This window comes from Branchiostoma lanceolatum, chromosome 12 (genome assembly GCF_035083965.1).
Source record: "Branchiostoma lanceolatum isolate klBraLanc5 chromosome 12, klBraLanc5.hap2, whole genome shotgun sequence".
Taxonomy (NCBI): domain Eukaryota; kingdom Metazoa; phylum Chordata; class Leptocardii; order Amphioxiformes; family Branchiostomatidae; genus Branchiostoma; species Branchiostoma lanceolatum.
Window position 1 is genome coordinate 4671795 of NC_089733.1, and position 15200 is coordinate 4686994.

Sequence of the window (15200 nt, forward strand, 5' to 3'; positions counted from 1 at the left end):
TGTGGAGGTAAAGTGAACCCCTACAACAAGAGCATGGCCCAACAGCATTGTCGACTTACGTTACAATGCTAGAATTGGCAAATACGTTGCAGAAGAACTGCTGCAATCCCAGCATCAAAGGTAATGACTTTGACATTATGTCATCACTGTAATGACGAACTTCGAGACTTCGAATTAAATTTAAACATGCCTTACCAACTTTCTCAGGGGAATTAAGGAATGTACAATACGGTTGAGAGAAGGAACTCGTATTCTGATATTGGTCATATTCTAGACTGATGACAGTAAACAAATGTCCATCAAAGCAGACCAGCTTTAATAGCTGTTCTCCACTTTACTTATTCACATTCTATCATAATCCATGTACATCATGTTTACTACTTCATATTTGTTATAAATATACAATTGTATCTACATTCTACTTACAGCATTCAAGCATGAACAGGTGCGCTTGCACCTAAACAAGGAGATTCGTGTTCTTCGGCAGCAGATATTTGACAAGTAAGTAAACATGTTAAGAAATATATTAAAAGACATCATAATTTCTGAACTGTTTCCGCAACTGAATACTTTAAATACTCAATACGTTGTATACCTTTACGATACAAGTATAATAATAGTTCTTTATACATCTGCAACATCAACATTTAAAAAATACATCTCATTTAACCCACAGACTAGGGTACCGGAACACTCCGTCAAGGAAGCTGGGGCATGAAAGGAGGGTAACTGTTGTTGTTCCGTTCTCCGAGCAGAACTTAAGGGACCTTTTCCTCCAGAAGTTGTCACTTCCCGTGTGTCAATTTTGCTGGAAGAGAAGCCCCTGGAGAACTGCTTTGGAGGACGAGCCATTTTTATGTTCCCGGGAACAGAATAACAGAGCTTCGACGCAATCCTTGGGCAACACTGGGGTGTACGAACCTTCCCTACAAACACTGTCGGGTAGTGAGGGAGGAGGAGGTCCACCTGGCCTGGGAGATCAAGAGGAGGGAGACATTCTCCCATGTAGACTGTCCGAGGTACTGGTATTATTAACGCTCCAGTCAATTGAAGACACCCCATTTATGGAAGTGTATCAATTGAGGAAAACAGCCGGAATTTAGGCAGTGACAAGCTGCAAACAGAAGAAGTTTGTTTTCTCTTGAAAGACACCCTCAGTGTAAGTGTAGAAATCGAGGAGTCGACAGCACAAAAGTTTTATGTTGTTCACATCACAGAGTTTGAAAACATACATGGCAGTATAAAAAGAACAAACATATCTTCACATTCGAAGAAATTTAGCTGCTTCATATATTGAGAGGAACATAATCACACATTTCTAGGGGCTCACTGTCCGATGATTTTTTTATTTAAATGTTCCCCCTTTAACAATTGCTCCCATTGATGTAGGGAGATCTTCTCAAACGATAGCATGTGGGAACTGGACCAGAAAGACGTTGCCAATTCCGACAAGACAGCTGCGTCAGATGTTCTACGGGCCATCAATGACGGAAATATGACGTCAAATATCCTTTTGATAGAAATCAAAAATTCATGGTTAATTTAATTGTACTACTGCTATTATATATATTTATACAACAATGTTTAAAACGCACATTCACCATACAGTTTGATAATATTCGCTCCATGGAGCCGATTAGTACAGACCCTTCTCGCCACACCACACCTCTTGTCAGTGCACAGATGCTACGCTGTGGGCACAACGTGTGCTTTGGGTGTCACCAGGTCATCATGGAATGCCCTTTATGCAAAGGTTCAGTCACTCGGGTGGGACCAAACATTGCAGTGTGCAATCTGTCCCGGAAACTGGAGGCCACCTGCGCATTTGAGTGTGAGTTCCCAGAGAAGGTGACGGTGGATGACGTGTTGACTCACCTCAAGACAACATGTCCCCACGTGAAAGTGGCCTGCCCGAACGAAGGGTGTACCACCCACGTCCCAAGAGAAGGGTTGCAGTCTCACAGGGACGTCTGTGGGTATGGCTTTGACGAGCGCTGCAGATGTGGCGTTCGATTGACGAGGCAGGAAATGGCCCCCCACGTTGCCATCTATTGCCCGAAAGGCGAGAGCAAGTGCTTCTTGGGGTGTAGCGCGCCAAGTTATGCAGGTGCCTGTTCCGTTTCGTACTTTTTCCCTTGATTGAAAATGAGCATTTGAAAGCACTCGTTAGTTTTTACCTTTAACAATTTATAATATCATCATAACTGACTGTGCATCTAGTCTTCGTTAAGTCTGTTAGATAGTAAAAACTGTCCATAGAAAGAAAGAGAACGAAATTTAAATATGAAGGCCATGAACCTACAGGTGTTTTGTATTGTTCTGCCTGAGGAATACTTATTCCATGTTCATTATCTCAAATTATGACATTATAGGTCAGACGTTTTGGGGCATCAGATGACCTGTGACAACGCCGTGGTTCAGTGTAAGGTGCCTGGGTGCTCTGAGGTATTGAGGCGCTATGACCTGCAGAAGCACATGGAGGTGGCGACGGATGTTCACGCCCGGGTGGCTTCCAGGCTTGCTAAGCGCTTGGAGCGCCAGCTGGCGGCTGGGCGGTGAGTTTTTTTCTCTCTAGCTAACCTCCATGCAGTAAGGCGCCTGTACCCTAGCAGAATGTTTAGAATACAGCAAATGGTCATTTCTACAAAGTTTTATTGGATCATTTAACCTGCACATGCTTTTACATTTCACAATGCTGTAATCTCTTTCAGACCTTGGCATCCATTCATGCACAACATAAACTGTGAGACCATTGAGAAAAAGAATCATGTGCAAACACGGCGGTTCCACCTTTCAACTCAGAAGGGTGGGGGCGCTACCCAAGCAAATGGGCAGAGCAGGTAATTCCATATTCATCGACCTCTTTTACATGAATCTTATTTGTCACAAACTCACTTGTCTCTTGGATCATTTCACCTGCACATGTGGCCTTTACACCAATTCAGGTCTAAATTGTTACATCCTTCAAGTCCTTTAAAATGCTCCATGCTCGCTACTAGAAAGTGGGCAGTTTTTTTATGAATGAAATCTAGACATATAACTTCTAAGAATATACATTGTACTTGGGTAAAAGTTCAGTTAACGACCCCCCCCCAAGCTCTGCCTTACAAGTGGTATATGCTGTGAGACGTTATAAAAAAAATGTGAGTGTACACTGTAGAAGTGAGCAAACACTACAAAACCCAAACTTTTAGTGTTTTGTCATCTAAAGCTTTTTTTCCCATGTATATGACAATTGTCAACTTGTGTGGCTGATTTGGTCAAAGTGGCCCTCCTTTCAGTGCCATCATTATTCATGGTTTGTGAAATTCGGTTTTCAACAAAACAATAAATAAAACATATACAAGGCAACTAACAGCTACACCTGTATGTACATTGACCATGTCTATTTACCTTTCTAATTAGCATAGTTGGTGGTAACAAACACAGAGTACTTGAGAGGCATTAAAAGACCAGTAAAAAAATTGCCTCATGTTAGGGCCCTCCCTGTTGAAAATTTACTGGCCTATCCAACTTTTCACTGGCCCGAAACTTGATGATATAATTTTATGCATTTTTACTTAGAGCAAAGAAATCATCAAATACTTCTGTAAAGAAAGCACTTTAATGAAGGTAAGAAATAATGTTAAACTTTAAGACAAAGGAGTTACTCTTGCTGAATTTACACATCGTGTCAGGTGGCATGTAACAGGACAAGAATCACGATCCTTCTGCATATATTCTTCATTGGTGATAGAACTGAACCATGCAGCACAAAACTGATTCTATTTCCTGACAAGCCTCACAGCAAATGAGGGCATGATTCTACATCTCCACAGCAACCCATTCGTAATGATGGTTCAAAGTAATTTGGAACTCATTTCATATTTGAAAGTTTATAACAACAGGGATGTACCTTTGCTCAATGATCCCATTATCAAAGCAACTACAATTCAACTTTTATTCTTAATTAGGGATTTCTCATACCCATAAAAATATTACTCAAGGGCCAAACATAAGTATTTTTTAATGATTATTGTAGTAGGCCCATGTTAACCCCCCAACACACACACACACACACAAAAAAAAAAAAAAATTGAAATTCCAGATGCTATGGACCCTAGTGCTTCAAGGTAGCACAGAAGCATGTAATGTGATATCCTCCCTCCCTGAACTCTGAAAAGTGGTAAGTCCAGTGCAATGCCTTTATATATCTGACAAGACATATGGCAAAGAGTCCCACATTTCAAATATTTACAGAAATGCTGCTGAGAATCATTTTAAGGGCTATATATAAATAGATTTCGACTAAACAGAGACTGGTAATCTAGAGGACCAAAAGTGGTGTCACACACTTTTTTTTTTGCCCTCCCAGAAAGTGCTATAAAAGATCAAGAAGGGGATTAAAGATTGTTACACTTTCAAGAAGCATCTATGGCTGTTCAGTAGGCAATCCCCAGGGAGCACGGTTAATGTAATTAGGCTTGTGGACCAATATGTCACCACATCTACCCATGTAGATATCACACTCATGGATAAATCACACTGGCCCTGATCGAGCAAATGCGATGGGACATACGATAGCCTGATCCACACTTTCACTTTCATCAGGCCTATGGACTTGTCTATGTAGCTGCTATTTCTATGATACTGCTGGGTATAATAACATGTCACTTTGTTATTGTTGTGGCAGATTTTGGTAACCTGACGGATTAATGTCAATGCAGATTAAGCAAGTTTTCTACAGTCCTAATTAGAGTTACAGTAGCAGTAAAAAAAAAACTTAATTCTTACTTTACAAATGTACATGTGTTTTCAAATGTAATATCACTAATATATATATATATATGTGTGTTTTTCCTACAGGTGAAGGTTTCTTCAAAATGATTCAAGACAGGTTTGACAGAAGGAGGAAGAGCCAACACATATGAAGATATCACCGATGGCAGGCAGTACAAGAAGATTAAGGAGTTGAGGGAGCCAAACAACATGTCCCTGCTGATGAACACGGATGGAGTGAGAATCTTCAAGTCAAGTAATTAAGGGATATGGTCAGTTTACTTCACAGTGAATGCGCTACCATATCATCAAAGGTGAGAAAAGTTTCTGTGCTCGAAAGTTGAGAACAGCTACCTGTCCAGTCGCAGGCAGTGCATGAAGAGAGAGGTAAGTTTATGACGTTCGGACCATATTACCATATAACAGTCTGCTGTACACAATGATAACACCATGTTGATAGATGTAGTTTTTTTTTGCTTCACACGATTTAGAATAATTGTAAAATCAAATTGCCAAATATTTAAGGGTTACACGGTGCCTGGAGACTTGAGTACAGCTGTCCATCCAGTGGTGCATGATCAACGTAAGTTCGGACGTTATAACATTTTGAATCGCAATAGTTGATTTTCAATTAACGATTAACGAACACAAATCCAATAAATGAATGAATGGTTCTGTTATAGATGGAAGGCAATCTGAGTGAAGATGAAGCGGAACCACTGACAAGAGAAGAAGTGTACAGGGTAATTAAACAGGCAGAGACAAGGATCATAATGGACGGACCCGGGTGGGGGACCAGGCCGAAGGTTCCGGTGCAGCCCAGGCAGAGACAGCCTGCTAACCGGGACGCTGTGTATCCTGACCCGGGCGGTTCCAGTGAGAGTGATGACAAACCAGGGGAGGAGACCAGGCCGAAATCCAAACACGTGTTGTTTACCATCGAATGGCGAACTTAAGCGCATGGAACGAGGGGTACAAGTCGTCTTAGAAACAGAGAATCAGTGCAGGAGTGTGAAGGTGACGGAGCTTGTCTTTTGATTAATGGAGGGATGGATAAGAAAGGCTATGGCAGGATAAGCACTCAAGTGGGACCGAAATGTAGAGTCGCACGCCTATATATATTATATACATTGTAGTTGAACGCCAGGCGAGTGGGCGGCCGAAAGTTTTTCTGCGTGATTTCTCTTCTTGGATCTTTGGCCACCTTCCTTCTGTTCGTTACCGCTTCCTCGGTTCGTCTGCTTCTTCGGTATCTAGCATCTCCTTACCTTTTGCGGTGAGTACAGTACCCCATTTCTTTACCTGTTGTCTTTAGTCAGCCATGGCGGAGCGCCCCCCCCCCCCAACGGGACGTTCTTTTGCTCGGTCATTCGTTCCTAGCTCGTCTCGATCGGTTCCTGCAGGAAAATCCTTGCACCGCCTCGGGCCGAGTTTTAGACAAATCTTTGTGGATGCCCGAGTGTACGTTTCATTGGGTTTCGAAGCCGGGGGGCACCGTCCAGGCCTTTCCTTACAAATAAAGGTTTGTGATAGAGGAATAGACAAAGTGAAAGCATAAATGTATGATAGTATTTTTAAACTTCTATTCATGAGCTAGCTACCTATTATTTTTCAATTCAATTTGTCTCATAATGAGATACTACTATCTCTTTTATATCTTCTTATAGGTCTTTGCCTTCAACAGCTCAGACGATCGGTTACAAAATATGGCCATGGCCGACTTCCTCATCACCCTGCTTTTCCTGAATGGAGAAGTTCAGACTGTCGCTACAACACTTGAGGAAATACTTAACCAGCTGGAGGGGATGACGGGGGTAATGATACATTTAATTTTTCAAGATTGCCGGCTAACACGTCACATCAAAAACCTATACCTTGGCAAGCCATTGTGAGTGAAGAGGCTAATTATATCCTTTGATAACTACTCTCCGGTTTCATGTGATGTTTCGATGATTATTCCTGGATTGTGTCCGGAAAATGATCCCAAAAATCAAAAGATTATTCCTAGATTGTGTCCGGAAAATGATCACCAATCCATGTGTGTTAGTTTCGATGAGTCACACTATTTATTGTTACTACACTTGGTTTTATTAGGGGAGATGACACAAGCTACCTTCAGCAAGAAATGTAAATGGAGGGGTAAGCTGCAACAACGCAGGAGGGATTACAAAATCTCATAGAAGACATAGCACAGCAATACAGTCTCTATTAATATTCTTCCATAAGACAAGACAAGACTCCCCAATGATGGCGTGTTGTAAGGAAGTAGCCGAGGGGACTTTGCTCGTGAAGGATGCAATAATTGATGATCAACAAAATGATGCCGGCAGTGTGCAGGTTGCTTAGCTCGACAATGCATCTATTGCCAAAAGAAACAGCACACCGAAGTTTTGTCTCCGCATCTCACCATCCACGGTTATACTATTACAGCTGCAGCACCGTGCGGATGTAACTAACGGCCATGTAGAACGTAAAAAAATATTGACTGTCACAGAAGATTACCCGACACCAGTCCTCATTACAACAGATCCGATGCCCAAAGGCTTGTTTGAGGAAAGGTCATCTGCTTTCGGGGAACGATCCTGTGTCAAGTTAGAAAATCTAGGCAAAGTTGTGAACAGTAGGATTCTGCGTTGCCAGGTCGAGAAAGTAGGTAAACCTAAGAAGAAGCGGCCTTAACAAGGTTTGAAAACGTAAAGCCACAGATCATCGTCATGGTAAGAACACATCAAGACAGATTCAATGCCCTGGTCACTGTTTAAACGGTACGGCTGATTGAAACCAAAGGTCCGCCCCAGAACACTTGAGAGGGTAATTACTCATATGACCGAGCAAAGATGTAAGATCTGCTTGGAGGGTACTACTAATATTCATCTATAATCTTTCTACTTTATATTGCCTTTAAATCAGGCCGAGGAGCTGTTTTCATGTCCTGCAGACCTTCATCTGAAGTGTGCAAAAGGCAGACACTTTCCTGACACAAAATATGTTGGAGTTGTACTGATGCCCGAGGTGAGCGCTTCCAATGTTTAATTTATACATTACTCTAACAGGTTGACAAAGTAGCAATAAAAGCGGAAGTCTTGAGATCTTAATCTGTATATTATAGTACTGTATTAGCAGTGAAGACTTAACCTGATTACTTGATCATTCTCCATGGGGGTTAATTAAATCCTGCAGGTAGATTTTGACACCTTCACTTCTTGTATCTTAAAAGGTGTTAGCCACAGTTACCAACGATTTAAATTCAAATTTGCAATTCAAACACTTGCAAATAGGTGTCGATCTATTTCCTCCACATTCACGGCGAAAAATCCGAATAACCAAATGAATGAGCAATCGAGTTATGATGCATCCGAATCAGATCCAATAGCTGGATTAGCTGCTGGAATGGGCTGCTGAATCGGACGCAGTGTATTCTCAATTCTTCAATTTTGGTCGTTTAAGTAAGAAGATAGTAATTTCATGCATTTTCTCTTAAAGGAAGGGCAACAGGTCATGTCCAGTTCTGTGTATCAAGACCGTACACTGGGTGCGCCCTTGGACCTGAGTGGAAATACACCCAAAGAACAGAGCACTGAAGACAATGCACAGGAGTCGGGTACAGGAGCTGTGTTAAGTTTAGATATATTCTTTTCTTAAGCCAGATCTAATTACTGGTACTCGACTCATACGGGTAAATTGTCTCTTTTGCTATGCAGACTTGGCATTGAGCTTTTAGTTTGCATAAATCAAGATGTTCTATAACTTGGTCGGCGAGTTTTTAAAGTGAATATTGAGTAAGTAATGTTATTGGGAACGTTTTCGCTCCTGTGCCAATTTCACCTATCTGTACTCACCGTAGATATCTTATCTTCTCAAGTTGAATCTTATGATTTATTTCTACCGACATGACATGACATGACACGACTTGCGATGTTCTTATTTTTTTTGTCCCTATCTCGCACAGGAATTCGATGCGACTGAACCAAATGTTGACAGATATCGGACGTGTTCTGTTCCGACTCGATAGAACGGCCTGGGACAAGTTACGAACAACCCAAAGGGAACGAACGTTCATTGATCCCCGTTGGCGGGATGTTGTCGTCAACGGCATCAAAGAGTCACACAAAGCTTGCTCGTTTGTCTTCAAAAGACATCATGTTAGGACTTTAAACAGCCGTAAAGTCAAACAAGGCGTTCTTTTCAGAGCCGTAGCGAAATGCAAATTCAGCCATTGCACTGTTTTAAAAGGCCACTGTCTCCATTCAAAGCGAAGCGGACCTTGTAGCAGAGGTTTGCTACAGCGGAATAGTGAAACATATGCCCGAGGAAACCCACGTGCGACCCCATTGTGGGGGAGGAAAGAGAGAGCTTTAAAGAAGTACTCAAGTTCAAGCCTGCCCGGCGGGAGCGCCTCGGAAGATTGGGAAGGATATCTGAACAAGAGTATTAGTCAGGATGCAGGGATACGGTGCCATCTCTGGCAACACTTCATACTAGACGATCTGAAGGGAAAGCAGTTGCAACTCAACAGCAGGAACCCCACCCACAACTTGACATCTAAAACAGGCAACAACTCCAGACTAAAGAGAAGACTTCCCCTGGTATCCTGCAAAGGTAAGGAACATCCTGACTTACCAATGGTAGAGCAAGTGATCAAAGCATACTGCTTAGAAGAGACCGCTACTGACCTATATAGGAAGTTGAGCATGGGAACCCAAGCAGTAGACGAGTCCCCCCAGGGCTTCCTGATGCGGATGATGGGGTTGAGGGACAGGGTAACCGAAGCCTCAGAAGAAGAGTTATCTACCTTGAGTATAATGTGACAAATGTGGAACTTGGAAGAGAAGAAAGAATTAACACCATGTAGAATAGACAATATTATCTATTGTTGTGATAGTAATAACGCAGAGTTATCCTTCAAAAGTTACATGCTCTGTTTATCATAATTATCGGAGCTTTAACAGTAGTTGTAGTTATGAAGCATATCTATCGTTCGTTGCAGTTGTTTGCCTTGTATAACAAGAATGTCAGGACGCCATTTCATTTAGAGGGTGCGTGTGTAGCGATGTAGAAACACCCCTGTGTGCGAATGGTATGGTCCCAGCATGCGCGCATGCGTGCTGGGCAGTTGCATAACATCGGAATAAGAACTTGTCAATAAAATCGTCAGGTCCCGCACCTTGGATTCCTTGTCGATCCTGCGTCGGCGTTAGTCACTGGAAACACGGCACCAGAGGGGTTACATATGTTCGATGGCTTATGATTCTTATTCTATTGTTTTTCCAAACAGATGTGGAGGGAAGTTGTGGGTATACAGGCCCAGACAGCACATTTCCTCAACACATTTTATTCTGCCAACTCACCAAGGTTAGTGATCAGCTTTTCATATCCTTAAGAATCCACACATGGTCTACTGTAGTGTAACAGTAAATACCAAAACATTGCCTTTTTTTGCTTTTCCTTCTGTGAGTAATTTTGTCACTGGCCTGCATTAATAATTTGCATAATCAACGGGGGAAATTTACAATGTCCCTCATATTCCCTGGAGGGTTTAGTAGTATGTGTCACCGAGGAGTTGTTTTTCATAGATATACTTTTTCATCTGCCAGGTGAACTGTGACTATTGTCATCAAGGCATGTTGAGGCGTGAGCTTTTGTGCCATTTCGATGTGTGTGTGTGAAGATGGTGGTGGAGTGCGAGCAGGGCCCTGACACAATGGAGAGAAGGGAACTAGACAACCATGGGAGGTTCCTGTGTACGAAAAGGACAGTCAGCTGCCCCCTCCTTTGTGGCCTGAAGATGAAGAGGTGAGCTGCAAATCTTATGACAAAAGTTGATCCGGAAACACACACACACACACAAAATCTACCTTTTTCATGGAGACAATGACAATATCAAAAGAATCACTAATTTCAATGCAATTGACAAATTTAATCATTATATTTACAATAGACAAATATAATTTTTATGGCCAATGGTCAGATGCTTTGAGCAAGGCCACCCTGCTCCGCCACTTGTCGGGCGACGCTTTGTCAACCTACACATCTGCCGACCCGACCATTAAAACGGGGTCGTGCAACGACGTTATGGACTTCTTAAGAGCCATATTTCAGCGCCCTAATGACCCTTCACACTATGAAGCTGAACTTAACTCCTTGCAGCAGTCGGCCACGGAGTCAGGCCAGGCTTTTGAGGCACGGGTCAGGAATTTGATCAATAAGGCCTGGCCTACCCGCTCATCAAGAGAACTATTGACCGTTTAAAGCTCACCTCCCATTGGCCAGGGATTACGGTGGATGTCCGGGCCTACGTGGGCGGATGCTTTATTTGCCAGCGTACCAAGATGGGGCGCCGGAAACCGAAAGCTCCCTTACATCCATCGGTAGTGGTTTTCCCAAATGAACGAGTGGGAATGGATCTGGTGGGCCCCCTCCCCAAGTCCGCCATGGGGGATAAACATGTGTTAGTTATGTCTGACTATTACAGTAAATGGGTGGAACTTTTTCCTCTCCCAGACATGTCCGCAGAGTCTATAGCCAAATGTGTGTTCAACGGGTGGATTTGTGTCCATGGTCCCCCTTAGTCGTTACATGCCGACCAAGGGAAAAGTTTTGACTCGGTATTGAGTCACCAGTTCTGTGGAAGGATGAATATCCACAACACGCGAACTACGCCGTACCATCCTCAGTCTAGAGGTTTGGGGAAACGTTTTAATAGAATGATGGGCGCCATGCTGCGTTCCTACGCCGACGCCAAAATTCGTGTATAACACGAACCGTCACACGACTACAGGGTTCCCCCTTTCTTACTATTACATGGAAGAGATGCTAGACTCCCTCTCCAATTGATTATGGGTGTCCCATACCCCCAGGTGGACATTCCAGAGTCTGTGACCCAACTGAGTAAAGATCTCTCAGGAATTTTTCTTCTGGTACAGCCAAACACACAGCAAGCTCAGTGCCGGCAAAAAGAACTTTACGATAGAAAAATTTATGGTAAGCCCCACCAATGTGGGGATAAGGGACTTATTGTAAACCAAGCTTTGGGCAAAGGCCTAGCTCGGAAGTTGGCCCGTAAGTATAATGGGCCCTACACGGTGGTGCAGCGGGTAGGAGATTCCGCCTACGAAGTGCAGAACTGCCGGGGGCGCCAGGACAAGAAAATCGTCCACTTCGAGAACATAATCCCTTTCAATTCACCACACGGGATTTAGTGATATTTGTAATATCTTCGAATTGTCGTTTTATAATTAGAAATTGTTATAAATATTTACAAATGTTTAGAAAAAAAGTTAATACGAGAATACCATATTTTTGAAAATTTTTCAAAAATTGTGATGTGATTGCAAATGTGAATGCAAACGCAAATAAACCATTCATCATCAAAACACGGGTGCACTTTGACCCCATGACCCAGGCCTACTTCAGGCGAACAGGTAGCTGGGATATATTGCACAGATGTATCTTATAACGACACCATGTAGGGAAATAATTGATGTGCGTGGGACATTGAAAGTCTACCTGCCAAGTGTATACAGCTGTATCAATATTTTCTATACCTGACGGTCTACAGCCAACAGAGGAGGGAAGGATCACGTTCAGTGACTGCTGGGTTCAAGGTTGGCAGGAAGAGTACAGGGTGTTTCCCTGAACCATCACAAGCGCTTCGCTGTGACCGAGAATGTTCGTATTATTCTAGTAAAAAGGTACTTCGAAAAAACTCAAGGCAAGGATGTTCCAACGCATTGGGGCCCCTATGGGACATACAGGCTTCATACGATGAAGGCCACGATCAAAACTTTCCAGAACATCTTCAGCCAGCTGCAAATAATTATTAGGAAGATTTATGGACCTTTAATGGTCAGAAATATATACTAGAAGTATAAGCGCCACGATATATATTACTTTTTAGCACTTAGAGAGAGACAATCAGCAGCCCTGCAAACCTTAAGCGAAGGCTACTTGAGACATTTGAAGATCTTCACGATGAGGTCAAAAAGGCAAAGGTGGGAAAATTTTCCTTTGAAATCTAGCATTCATTTTTATTAATGTGCATACTGATACATAGTAGAGGCACAATGTCACACACAGACACATCACATTGGACAAGTATGTGGTCTGTAAAAACTACTCCTCTATAATATAGGTAAAGTACAATGCTGGAATTATCAATACCAGCCAAGTCAATTAGAAATGGCAGACATTTATTGATATTGAGACTTCTCCTGTCAAACAGGTGGAGATTGTGATTGAGGGCCGACGCAAACCACAGGTTGTGACCTGGCCAAAGGGGGAGGTTTTTGCTGTGGAGAGTCCACCTGACCAGCAATCTCCCGCCCAGGCGCATCAACAAAGAGCTGACTCCAGAGGAGACGAAGTGGATCCAGCGGTGGCTGCGTGTGAAGGATAAGTTTAATATATCCGACAGTGCCTTCCACGAGATTAGGATGCTGGGACAAGAAAGGGTCCCTCCGCTATACAGGGTCATTGAGGAAAGGAAGGAGCAGAGCAAGATGATTCCAATCATCACAGAGGTATGTCAGCTATCCTGAGATACATTTATACTGATCTTTACATTCATAGAATGTGTCATTAATATTGTGTTTGTGTTTAGTAAACTGAGCAAATAACACTTGATACTAATTTACATATCTATTTGTTCCATAGGATACAAATAGTCTGGATCGTCGCTCCCTCCGAGATCTGCTTACACATCTCCTCCGTCACCATCACCACTTCATTCGGGACAACATGGTTTCCGTGAGGCTGTCAGGGGATGGACGACAGGTCACAAGAAATCACCGGATCGTGTGGATAGAACATTGTCCAATTAACAGTCGGCTATGCTGGAAACCCCTCTTACGGGGGTTGAATTTTTAGAGGTGCTACAGGTCATGGAGGGTGGTAAGTGCCCCGGGACGGATGGTCTGCCGAAAGAATCTTATGTCGTCATGTGGGACCTTTTGGGGGAGGATGTGTTTCATGTTCTTTTAGAGGGTTTGGAGGAGAGTTCTTTGAGACCTCCCCAAAATCTTTCTGTAATTACTTTGTTGCAAAAGGCCGGTGACGCATCCGACCCCAAGAATAAGCGTCCCATATCGTTTTTAAATGTGGACTGTAAAATTTTATCAAAGGCTTTGATTAATCGTATGAAGTCAGTTATGTCAACGCTGGTGCACCCCGACCAGTCCTGTTCTGTGCCGGGCAGATCCATTTTAAATAATCTTGTTCTCCTTCGTGACGTTGATCTGCATTGCGCTATCCTGTCATAGGATCAGGGGAAAGCTTTTCACAGGCTTTGTAAGATGGGAATCACTACAGCACACAAAGATGCCACCAAGAAACAAAAGGAGATGTACGAAGATCATGACAAGCCAGTATAGCTCTGGCGAAAGAACAACACCATCACACTGTCACCACTGGAGGAAACCAGCACTACCATCCCAGTGTCACATTATGGGTGAGTTATGAATTTGATATCAAACAGCATTATCTTACACCAGTTTCTGGTTCACAGTGATTTCGATGAAGATTATACATATGGTAAAGTTGGCCTTTTATTTTGCCATTGCATTTGTTGCAAGTTTTTCATCCACAGATAAGGTTTGCTGTGTGTCCTTCAAGTAAACCCCCTGAAAATGGCAGCGCTTCATGTTCGAGACAATGACAGCAGTCCTCAGTAGATGTGAATAGGTTAAGGCAGTCCTCTGACCTGCATATTGAAAACCGGAGACTGCTGATTCACATTCATGGTGAGTTACGATCGCAGACACGAAAGCGTCGTGTACACAACACACCACCGAGTGAAAAGCAGAGACCTAGTGACTTGCTAACCACAGAAGACTGCAGCGTGGAAAATCATTAATACGCTCAGTGCCAATGGTGGCATCCAGGTCGAGTCCAACCAATGATAGATCAGCTTAAGCAAAAAGACATGTAATATAAGTGTTATATAAGTGACACGATATATATTTTCATAGGCGGACCAGCTGTACACTCAACTTCTGGAGACCATCTGGGCCTCCTGGGCTGACGCACCTGCGTTGATGGAAGTTCCAGTCGAGGCGCCTGCAGCGATGGAAGTTCCAGTCGAGGCGCCTGCGGCGATGGGAGTTCCAGTCGAGGCGCCTGCTGTGATGGAGGTAGCGGCACCATCACCACCAGCAGTCACCTCCAATCATCGTAATTGATGATGACAGCGATACTGAATCTGTTATTGTCATCGATAGCGATACAAACCCCTTAATTCCGTTGGTTTGCATGACCGAAGTCGGAAGGCTACCATGGCTGCTCCTACCGTACTAAGTTCCAACGCCACACTAGTCGGCCACAGCGTCGTGCCGTTGATCACCAAAATCAGCGACCAGGCCGTGCCCACCCCGCCGGACGAGCTCTTAGCTCGTATCGAGGCGGAGGTGCCTTTACGGCGATACGACGCAGAAGAAATCCTTGAGAGG

The 15200-nt window shown here is 43.3% G+C and overlaps 1 long non-coding RNA gene across 2 annotated transcripts in view; it reads right to left on the minus strand.

Annotated features, from left to right (window-relative positions):
- The window catches only part of LOC136445955 (uncharacterized), a 492269-nt gene that overhangs the window by 168584 nt on the left and 308485 nt on the right, over positions 1–15200 (minus strand). The gene's annotated exons all lie outside the window — the stretch shown is intronic.